Source organism: Sus scrofa, chromosome 5 (assembly GCF_054392235.1).
Source record: "Sus scrofa isolate SSC_HxYL_T2T_F1_AM1 chromosome 5, Sscrofa_HxYL_maternal_Yorkshire_Landrace_v2.0, whole genome shotgun sequence".
NCBI classification, from domain to species: domain Eukaryota; kingdom Metazoa; phylum Chordata; class Mammalia; order Artiodactyla; family Suidae; genus Sus; species Sus scrofa.
The window spans coordinates 95,226,910-95,237,374 of NC_139387.1; the positions used below are offsets into that span (position 1 = coordinate 95,226,910).

General features: G+C 45.6%; 1 pseudogene; it reads left to right on the forward strand.

Annotated features, from left to right (window-relative positions):
- Nucleotides 1–6,416: 6,416 nt before the first annotated feature.
- Nucleotides 6,417–7,552, forward strand: LOC146403554 (BTB/POZ domain-containing adapter for CUL3-mediated RhoA degradation protein 3 pseudogene; annotated as a pseudogene).
- The last annotated feature ends 2,913 nt before the right edge of the window (nucleotides 7,553–10,465 follow it).

The window sequence follows — 10,465 nt, forward strand, 5'->3', positions numbered from 1 at the left end:
ATTTCGTATTCACCTACCTTTTCCTTGAGCACCATATTATTAATGAGCATGTATGTGTATGTATCCCACTAAATTATAATGAAGCAACTAGTATTTATAGATTGCATGCTAAACATAAGGGTCTGTGCCCAGAGGTCCATGTGCATTCATTAACCAGAGTCCTACATTTTTGTGAGTATTGTTACCCCACTTTACAGATGAGTAAACCGAAGATCAGAGGAGGCTAGTACTTTGCCTACTTTCTATAGTCCCAAGTCCCAGGGGTTCACTTCAGTTTTTGTCCAAAGCCTGTGCTGTACTGTGCTGCTCCTGTGGGGACAGAGGTTACTTCCTAGTCCTGCATTACTGCAGCCTCTCTATACACAGTAAGTGCTCAATAACTGTTTAAAAATGGAAGGCAATCAATAAACACTGGGCTAAGGATTTCAAAATCCAGCTTTCCTGATTGAAAGGAAGCCTATTAGATCTCATGAGGTCACAGAGTCCTAAACAGCCATTGACCATCCTCCAGCCCTTGATAAGAACAAGAGATTAGCCAAGTCTTGAATTCTCTTCTTTTGAATAGAAAAATGGAAGAAGCTAAGCTAAAAAAAGAGGGATTCAACAAACAACCTGAACCACTGTAATGATCCTACAGGCAAGGAAGAAGTGAACAGCCGTCCTACAGATTCTCGATGTTTCTCACTAGAGTTGCTGAAGCAAAGGACTAAGATACCACTGGTCAAAGAGACTGACCCAAGGAGGAAAAATTCCATTATGTCCTAGTAGATGGTTCCTTTCTGACCTAATATCCTTGTGAAATGCCAGTGAGAAGAAGGATGGAGGGGGCCAGGAGTGGTGAAAGGGGCTGACAATTGGGATGTTTCTGTTTCATCAGAAAATTCCAGAAGCAGGAATTCCCTTCATAGCTCAGCAGTTAACGAACCTAACTAGGATCCATGAGAATGTGGGTTCGATGCCTGGCCTCGCTCAGTGGGTTAAGGATCTGGCATTGCCATGAGCTGTGGTGTAGGTTGCAGACACAGCTTGGATCTAGCATTGCTGTGGCTGTCATGTAGGCCGGTGGCTGTAGCTCTGATTCTACCCTTAGCCTGGGAGCCTCCATATGCCGCAGATGCGGCCCTAAAAAGTGAAAGAAAGAAAAGAGAGAAAATTCCAGAAGCATTGGAAAAGGAGATCTGATGCCCTGTGTTTATTCAATCCCTTTCTCCCAAGGGTGCACATTCTCTTACTCTGGAGAAGTCAATCCAAGAAAGAGGTTGGGTCAAGTTCTCCAGTTTACACACTTTTCTTCTATTTAAAGGATTCTCTGGTTGTAATAGATATTTTTTGTTAAGCACCTAAGGGCTCACATTGTTCTGAGAAAATGTGTCCTTCACTTTCCTGATTAGTAAAGATAACCACATAGGGCTTTAATATTTGGAGGATCTAATTTAGAGAGAAGAGGGGTTTTTTAAAATAAAATCTTATGAATCCAAGCTGCGGAAGACCTCAAGGGTTCATCACGGCTTTGTAGAATTTGGTACAGCTAGATTTTGTGAAATTGTTTGCTTGTCTGTAATTGTCCCTCAGCCCTCCTTTGCCCTGTCTGTCCATAGACATTTTTGAGGAGACTGGATCCTGTGTGCTGGAATGCCCTCGTGAGTGCATACTGGATAGCAATGGGCAACTTTGGTTTCCAGTGACTCTATGCCAATCACAGCACCAGTCTGAGCAGACCGTCTTGTTGTTGTTTACAAGACTGGTTTCAGAGAATTTGCAGCTAATGCAAGGATGCAGGCAATGTAAACAGATGGAAAGAACATGCAAACTGGAGTCAGAGAACCCATGTGCTGCCCAGGTACCATCATTAATATGCTTAGTGGCTAGAGGAAGTGAGTCATCCTCTCTGCCTGGATAAACTGACTTTAAAATTAAATAAGATGAAAAACAAACAAACAAACAAAACCCTAAAAAAAGGAGTTCCTGTCGTGGCTCAGTGGTTAACGAATCTAACTAGGAACCATGAGGTTGCAGGTCCGATCCCTGGCCTTGCTCAGTGGGTTAAGGATCCGGCATTGCCGTGAGCTGTGGTGTAGGTGGCAGACGCGGCTCGATCCCAAGTTGCTGTGGCTGTGGCGTAGACCAGTGGCTGCAGCTCCGATTGGACCCCTAGCCTGGGAACCTCCATATGCCGAGGGAGTTGGCCCTAGAAAAAACAAACAAAAACAAACAAACAAACAAACAAACAAATTAAATAAGATGAGAGTTAGTTAGCATCACTAAAGTAGGATCACTCTAGTGGCTCAGGATAAGTTGTTTGTTGAATCCCTTTTTTTTTTTTTTTTTAACTTAGCTTCTTCCATTTTTCTGTTCAAAAGAAAAGAATTCAAGACTTGGCTAATTTCTTGTTCTAGCATTATTGTCGTTTTATCAATATCAGTTCCTTAACTTGGAGTTATCTGTCCTTCCGGCCTCCTCGCTGTCAGCCAGAGCTATTCTGCCCTCCCTTGGGGTGACATGTATACCAGCATATTTAGTGACCTGCCAAATCAAGTTATCTTTGGAACCTTTATACGTTTTGGATGTGGTAGCATTTCTTTTCCTAATAGGTACATGAGATGCTAAATAAGCTAAGAGGTAGAGGAAAAGCTAAAGCCCAAGAGAGGAGAGGATGGGAAAGCAGTCTTTTAAACTGGCAATCTAATTGGGAAAGTAAGTCGGGGAAGTGAAACACATATATGTGTTCATGGCTGTTCCATGCACAGACTTGCATATTAGAAGAGGCCAAAACACCATAGGTCTTTTTACCAGTTGTGCCATCTTTGTGGTGATGTGGGTCTCAAGAGCCGAGGGACCTATAGGAAGGCAAGGCCCCAAGGATGCTTAGGCTGAAACTGGGAGACTGTTATTTGGGTGAGCCAGGTGTCAGTGGGGCCTCCCTGCCTCCTTAAGAACTGGATAACACTGGCAGCACCACCACCCCATGCCCCGTAGAAAATCTCACATCCTTCGCAGGAGTTCTGCAAAGTTCTTATGGTCTCCTCTGGCTTTGATACCCTTCCTCCTCTGAATCGTGTTCTCCAGCCTGTGTCTTGCACTGTGGCTTTATTTTGGCTTTCCTTTGATTTGAGTCATTTGGGGAATTTATTCCTTTCCTTGATTTTCACACATAAAAACCATTCACCTGAGGCCTCTGTGAGGGTGGCTGAATTTCTTGATGCTTTAGGTCACAGGGAGTTTATAGTACAGTGATACAGACAACTTAAATGAAGTGTAAAATGTAATGTGTTCTTAAAAGTGCTTTGTTGCCTAATAGTTCACATTTTCCTTTTCAGGATCTTCTTTTTTCCTGTTCCTTTCTGGTTTGGGACTTCTTTCTTTTTCCCCATTTAGTCCCCACCATCCAAATTTTTCCATTTTTTTTTATGGAAGAGAAATTCATCTCTTTGTAGCTATATACCCTAATCAGCTAACTTTTGCATATCCAAGTACCCAGCTAACAATTTGGATGGGCCATCCTGGAGGGCAGGGATTGGGGGAGCGGGGGAGATCAAAAAAGAGGTTGGGGTTACTTTATCCACACTGCCCTCAGCCACATCATTGTTGTGGTACGTCTTATTCATTCATTTATGCCTTTCTTCCTTCTTTTCCTCCTTTAATAAACATTTATTGAGCATTTATTATATGTCAAACACTGAGAATAGGGAGTAATATAAAACATCTTTCCTGTTTATCATGAAATGTATTACAGAGAAACCGAAAGGCAATAGAATTGACCATTGAACAATGCAGAGGTTAGGGGCTCTGACTCTCCGTGTGGTTAGAAATCTGCCTGTAACTTATAATCAGCCCTCCCTAGCCAAGGGCACTCTGTGTCTGCAGTTCCACATCCATGGAGTCAGCCAACCATGGATTGTGTAGTACTATAGTATTTACTATGGAAAAAGATGTAGGTGCAAGTGGACCCATGCAGTTTAAACCTGTGTCGTTCAAGGATCCACTATTTTTTTTTTTGTCTTTTGTCTTTTTGTCTTTTGTTGTTGTTGTTGTTGCTGCTATTTCTTGGGCCGCTCCCGCGGCATATGGAGGTTCCCAGGCTAGGGGTCGAATAGGAGCTGTAGCCACCGGCCTACGCCAGAGCCACAGCAACGTGGGATCCGAGCCGTGTCTGCAACCTACACCACAGCTCACGGCAACGCCGGATCGTTAAACCACTGAGCAAGGGCAGGGACCGAACCCGCAACCTCATGGTTCCTAGTCGGATTCGTTAACCACTGCGCCACGACGGGAACTCCGGATCCACTATTTAAAAAGAGAAATAAATGCAGAAAGTTGAAACAAAAAGTCTCCATAGAAAATATTTACATTCATTGATTCAACAGATATTTGCCGAGGACCCAGTAGTGTGAGCACAGGGGATATAGCAGAGGAGAAAACAAAGTCCCTATCCTTGTATAGCTTTCATTTTAGTGAGAGAGACAGAGTAAACAAAACAAATATGTAGCATATCAAGTAATGAAAGGGCTGTTAATAAAAGCAAGGTAAGGGGGAACAGAGAATGGCGGGAATGTGGAGTTACCATTGCATAAGCCCGGGAAGAGCTCTTTCTCTGATAAGGGGACATTTGAGCAGAGATCTGTGGTAGCGAGGGGCAAACCATGCTGTTACGGAGGAAAGTGATCTAGGCAAAGAGAAAAGCCAGAGCAAAGGCCCTCAGATGGGAACATCCCTGACAAATCCAAACTCAACCATGATCTCTGGAATGCTGGCTCCTAGAAAATATTGACCTGTTGGGAAGGTAAAGCTGAGTTTATTCTAGCTGAAAGAAGGGAAAGCGCTATCTTGATAGAGCCTTTTATTTTTAATTTTTGTCTTTTTAGGGCTGCACCCAGGGCATATGGAGGTTCCCAGGCTAGGAGTTGAATCTACACCACAAGCGCACAGCAATGCCAGATCCAAGCCGCGTCTGAAACCTACACCATAGCTCATGGCAATGCCAGATCCTTAACCCGTTGCCAGAAATGAAACCCACGTCCTCATGAATATTAGTCGGGTTCCTTACCACTGAGCCATGATAGGAACTCCCTTGATGGAGTCTTAATAGCTTCCGGTGAGTGGGCAGAGCAACCTTAACCTCCACTGGTTGAGGAATGATTGAATAAGCTGTGAGGAACTGTTGTCATGGATACAAATCTCAGTCCACACATTCAGATGAGCAGGAAATACAATCTTTTTTTAAAATTTAAGCCCAATTTACCTCCTCGGTAGATCCTACTAGTGAGTGGCAGAAATTTACAGTCCTTATATCCATCCTGTGAGAGTTCATCTCAGTTGCAGGTGGCTGATGAATTGAGAAAGGATTAGTGGTTGGGGAAGTAGCTGGTTCTCAGGCATTTTTACTACAAATGGTCTGCAGTGATTCGTCTCAGAAGCTCAGGACTGCAGCCCCACCCACCACCACCTGCCCTCAACCGAGCTGCAAGGCCTCTCAAGGCCAGGCCTTCTCTCACCTGCTTCCACATCCTTCTCAGCTTCTATCCTATGCTGAACTCAGGGCCATGGAGACTGACCCATCCCTGTCTGTGAAGAAACCCCTGTGAACAACCATCTGTCCTCTTACTCCCGAGTCACATTAGGCATGGGGTCAGCTCTAAGTCTCATCACCTGCCCAGGCTTTCGGAGCCCTCACATCCTTCTGGGGCCTCTGTGGAGTTCCTCCTGCCCTGCGACGTGGCATACGGAGGACGGCACAGTGCTTTCACTCCCCCAGTCTCTGCCACTGAACTCCCTGCTTCCTCTCCACTCCTTTCCATCCCTCCTCCTTCGGGGTGAGGAAACCTGCTCCTTATGGGTCATGTATTTTCCCATATCCCTTTTCAATCTCAAAAGCCAAGAAGTTGACACTTTCGTTCTGACAGTGCTTTCCTGAAGCCACAGGTGATGCCCGAGACTTAGGTGGAATGGAAGAATACTGTGGGTGAAAAAGAAAGACTGGGAAGAGAGCATAGTACAGATTTCTCCTGCTACATATATTGCATAATAGTCCTATTAGGGATAACAAGTACATGAGTAGTGTAAATACTTGGAATTTATAATGTATATGTATATATGTGTGTGTATAAAACAATAAAGAGTACATAGCAGTTTTTACACATCGTTTATAGTCAATAAGGAGTATATGTAATTGCTTTTCTATAATCAGAAATACATAAATATTATTTTTAAAATTCATATATATATGTATATATACACACATTATACCTTCTTCATAGTATGTTTTGTGAGACCTGAATAAGACAAGTTATCAAGGAAATTTTCAGTGTTCTAATCTTTAGGAGGTGATAGATATGTTTAGGCATTGAATGTTGTGATTGTTTCATGGGTGTATACTAATCTCCAGACTCATCAAGTTCTATACATTAAATATATACAACTTTTGACATGTCAATCATACTTCAATAAAATGACTTTTTTAAAAAGGTAGAGATAAGAGTCCAGGTTTGGAGACTCTGGCGTCCTCTGATTTTTCATGGAAGAGATGTCAGGAGAAAGTGTGGTGAGCTCAGCAGTGCCAGCAGCTGAGACCCGCATCACTTCTTTCAAGGGCATGAGCCCCAGCTCCAAATACAGGAAGCTGAATGTGGGCAGAGCCCTCTACTGCACCCCCATGCAGACGCTGACCCAGCAGGACCATGCTGAAAGCCATGTTCAGCAGGGACATGGAGGTGCTCACCCACAGCCAAGGCTGGATCCTCATTGACGGGTGTGGGAAGCACGGTGGTATGATCTTGACACTCGACTACCTGCAGGAGGGGATGTCCCCTCCCCAGACAGCCATCAGGAGATTGAGGCTCTGCTGGAAGAAGCCAACTACCTTGTCCAGAGCCTGGTGGAAGAGTGCCAGGTAGCCCTGCAAAACAAAGCTACTTGTGAGCCTTTCTGCAAAGTTCTTGTCATGACCTCACCCAAGGAAGAATCAAAACTTACAAAGACTTCAAATAAGCCAGCCGGGAAGTTGCTCTACAACAGAATAATGACAAATTCTTATACACCAACGATTCTGACGAAATGTTGAGAAGCATCGAGCTGTTTGATAAGTTGCCTCTGAGCTTTAAGGGAAGGGTCTTGATCAGAAAGGATGCCACTGGGGGTGAAATCTGCTGCTGGTTCTTCTGTGTCCAGGCCCTCAAGAGGACTGATGTCTGCTGTACCTCCCTCATCTACACCACCAAGAAGAAACAAGCCAAGGTGGAGTTCCCTGAAGCACACATCTATGGGAGACCCAGAATATTTTGCTGTATGAGGCCCAGGATGGCTTGGGACCTGAATGCTCTCCTGGAGGCCACAGGCGGGGTGGCCACGCACTCCCACCACCTGGACGAGGCTGAGGAGTAGGAGCGGACTAAGCCTGTGATGGATCCACGTTAAGTGCCCAGATGACCAGGCCCACCCCCACCCCTGAGCAGTCAGGGGGCTCGCAAGTGCACCCCACCCTCCCTTCCCCGCCCTGCTGTGCACTCAGATCCTGCGTGGGCTTTCAGGAGCCCTCCCCCTACCACCACGACCACTTCCCCCAGAGTTGAGAGAAATTTCTAACAAGCCAGATGACGAGTTTGGTATTTCTCTACAAGGTGAGTTGATTGCCTTTAGCCAGGTAACCACACCCCTGCTGTTGATAGAGCTGGGTCCAAGGTCTCTGTTTTCCTGAGAATCTGAGAAGCGCTGGAGCCAGGCTTTCCAGGTTTTTGGAGCAAGAGTATGAGTGGGTGTGACACGTATATGAGAACTCGTTTGCAGAATTTATTTGTCAGTGTTGACTACCTGTTTGAGCTTCCGGGGTGGCCTTCCCAAGGCCCAGGTTCAGTTTGTCATCTCTGAGAGGGGTTTTATAGTCTGTGGTCACCTGAAGTGTCTGTTACCCTGTGTTTCATAACCTTCTAGCCTAGCACACTAGCACCAGTTCCTATGCACTAGGCCGGGCACAGTCTCCACAGCTTTGCCAGAAGCCTCTCCTGCCACAGGTGTTACTCCTAGAGCTTGTTGGTATAGAAGCACAGCTCGAAGCAGTGGAGATGGGACCTGCTTCCTGCCTTTCAGTTGCTATTCCTCTGGATGCCTAGCTCTGTGGCAGGGGCAGGCCTGTTGCCCCTTTGGCTGATGTATGGTTTGGTGCTTGTTGGGACCCTGCATGGTCTGGCTGAGGGCAGAGCTGTCCTTGGCTCCTGCCCCTTCCCCTTTCCTTGTTGACTTACTGTTTTCCAGGATGGCTGCCTGGCCTGCGCACGGGCATAGCGCACAAGCCGCTTCACCATGGGCTCCATTCCTTCCTCCTCAGCCTTCTGCCCTGTTAAGCGGGGCTTACTGCCCCAAGTGGATGCTCTGCCCTTTGCTTAGAAGAAATTAAAGGTGGCCCCAGACTCTGTCCTGACCTCTAGGCAGGACCACCACTCACACCAGCAGCCTGAGGACAATTCACCTGCTATCAATTCAACTGCTACCATCACCTGAGATCCCGTCACGTCTTCGCCTGTGATTTGTACCCAGTGTGGAGTGGCCATCGGCGAGCAGAGTGACGTGATGTACAGGTCCTTTGGTGTCCGGTCAGTGTCTATATTCATGCTTTTTTAAGGGACGTGTGTGACTGTGGGTGAGGATGTGTGTTTGTGGGGCCCAGGTGGCCCTCACTGGAGCCCGGCTGTCTGCACAGTACTCATGCAGGTCGGATGTTCTGGGTTACCTACCTCCCCATTTCCCCTGAGCCTATGTCGGGACAGAGGGAGTTGTGATGAATGTGGGTGGTCGAGAGTAGATTAGGTAAAGGAATTGCACGGAGATGCCAGTGTGTATGAGGTCATGGATGGGTTTTGTCTACTACTCAAGGGAAAAGTTTTGTTTGTTTGTTTTGCTTTTTAGGGCCGCACCTGTGGCATATGGAGGTTCCCAGTCTAGGGGTTGAATCGGAGCTACAGCTGCCAGCCTATTCCACAGCCACAGCAACACCAGATCCAAGCTGTGTCTGTGACCTACACCACAGCTCAAAGACCAGATTCTTAACCCACTGAGCAAGGCCAGGGATCAAACCCAAAACCCCACAGTACCTAGTCAGATTTGTTTCCTCTGTGCTACGACCGAACTCCAGGAAAAGTTGTTTAACACCACAGGTATTGATGTGGGCAGCCTATATTAAAAAATATTTATATTTTAAAATGGTTTTTACAGCTTAGAGTGTGTACGTCCTGCCTTACTTGTGGCAATTGTATGCCTTTATTTTGTATCCATCAGCAAAGCCTACAATAGAACTTTAAAACAAAATAAAAATAAAAAAGGTAGAAATATATAAAAGATTGATAGATAGATGGATTGATGGATCCGTGGAGGATGGGTAGGTGGAGGGACAGATGAACAGACAGATATGGAGATAAATAGGTAAAGATCTGAAAAGCTCATGAGTGTAATTGGAAGTATCAAATCAAGAATGTGTACACATGTGACAGTGTATAGGCGGGAACAAGACTGAGAGGTGCCATCATAAAGAGTGTGAAAGTTGGGGTTTTAAAGTACTATAACTCTATACTGCTGTAGGAAATGTGCTGTAGCATAAATGTTTCTTTGTAAGAGATATAATGCTGCCCCCAATGGGGACTGACCGGAAAACTGCCTTGTTTTCTAAAATACCTGTGGTTTTTCCTCGTCCCTGGGAATTGCTAATGAGGATCTTAACCTTGACTCCTTAGCCCAGGGCCACCCCTGAACCTAACCGTGCCTGATCCAAAACTCCTCCGATTTCCACCATATCCTGCAGTTTTCCCCAATTCCCTCTGACAGCTCAGAAGCTTAGGGAGAAGAGGGGAAGGGCTGGCTTTAGGTGTAAGTGAGGGTCAGGGTAAGGTCAACCTTGGGCTGAAGGATTCAGGTGAGAATGTCAGGGTATCTACAGCCAACCAAGTGCAGATCCCAGTGGTTGATCTCTTCAAGACCATCTGCAGCAGGTGTTCATTTACTTTTGTCAGGTTGCCATTATAAAGCAACATAAACTGGGTAGCTGAAACCGACCAGAATTTTTCCTTTCATAGTTGAGTAGGCCAGAAGTCAGAAATGAAGATGTTAGCAGGATCAAGTCCTTCTGGAGGCTCTGGGGGAGAATCCATTCCATTGCCTCTCCCTTAGCTTGTGGTTGCTTGCTGGCAATTTCTGATGTTTCTTGGCTTATATAGGCATCACTCCACTTTCTCCCCTCCTCGTCATATCACATTCTTTGTGTATCTCTCTGTGACTTCTTCTCTTTTTATAAGGACACCTGTCATTGGATTAGGACCCACCCAACACCCAGAATGATTTCCTCTTGAGATCCTTTACTAATTACATCTGCAAAGTCCATATTTCCAAATAAGGTTACATTCAGAGGTTCAGGGTGGACATGAATTTTGGGGAGATACTATGCAACTCACTATAATCACTATTCCTTTGTATTTGTCCTTCTTTG